This window comes from Sorex fumeus, unplaced genomic scaffold (genome assembly GCF_029834395.1).
Source record: "Sorex fumeus unplaced genomic scaffold, SorFum_2.1 ptg000134l, whole genome shotgun sequence".
NCBI lineage: Eukaryota > Metazoa > Chordata > Mammalia > Eulipotyphla > Soricidae > Sorex > Sorex fumeus.
The window spans coordinates 2,798,779-2,799,971 of NW_026606191.1; positions in this window are offsets into that span (position 1 = coordinate 2,798,779).

Here is a 1,193-nt window from a genome sequence, read left to right on the forward strand (position 1 = left end):
AGTCCTACCTTTCCACACTCACGGTCAAAGTCGGCCAGCATTTGTGCCGCTTGGCTGATGTTTGGTGTTATTAAAACAATGTCATCAGCAAAGCGGAGGTGGTGTAGTTGCCGACCATCTATCTTCACTCCCATTCCTTCCCATTCCAGTCGTCGTATGATGTTCTCGAGGGTGGCACTGAAGAGTTTTGGTGAAATGGTATCACCCTGCAGAACCCCTCTCTTGACATCAACGATCACTTCTTTGTAGAATGGTGAGATCCTTGTAGTGAATCCGCAATACAGCTCACGGAGGATCCTGATGTATTGGGCTTGAATGCCCTGATTGGCTAGGGCTGCAATGACCGCTTCCGTCTCAACAGAATCAAAGGCCTTCTTTAAATCAATGAACGTTAAACAGAGTGGCATCTTGAACTCCCGAGAAACCTCAATGAGCTTGGTTATTGTGTGGATATGGTCGATGGTGCTGAATCCTTTGCGGAACCCTGCTTGCTCGCATAGTTGTCCTTCATCTAGTGTTCTGCCAATCCTATTTAGGATGACTCGAGTGAACAACTTGTAGATGACAGACAATAGGCAGATGGGGCGATAGTTGCCAATGTCATGGATGTCTCCCTTCTTGAACAGTAGTACGGTCCTGCTGGTTTTCCATTGGGACGGAACCTTGCATTCAGATAGGTAGCGAGTGAAGAGCCGAGCCAGTGTATTGATGAGTACTGACGGCAGGTTCTTCAGGTGTTCAGGTCTGACCTTGTCTGGGCCGGGTGCTGTTTGTTTCTTTACCGACGATATGGCGTGTCGGATTTCGGAAGGGAGAACGTTGGGAACGACATATCCATCCTGTGGAATTTGGTATGTCGGCAAGTGGACATGGCTATCGAAGAGATTTGAGTAGAAGTCATGGATAATCTTCTCCATTGCCGTTCTGTAGGATGTGATGGATCCATCAGGACGTCGGAGGGCAGTTATCTTGGTCTTATAGTTGGCGAAGGACAGGCGGGCATTACGAATACTTTTCCCGGCTTCTGCCGCATCTACCAGTACTTCTGCTCTTCTCTCTTTGAGGTCTTCCTTGATCGCATCTCTGCACTGCTTTGCGAGCTCGGACGTTAGCTTGCGGTTGCCTGAGGCATGCGCCAAACCACGCTGGCAAATTAGCTCAAGAGTTTTTGAAGATAGGCGATTTTTTGTGGC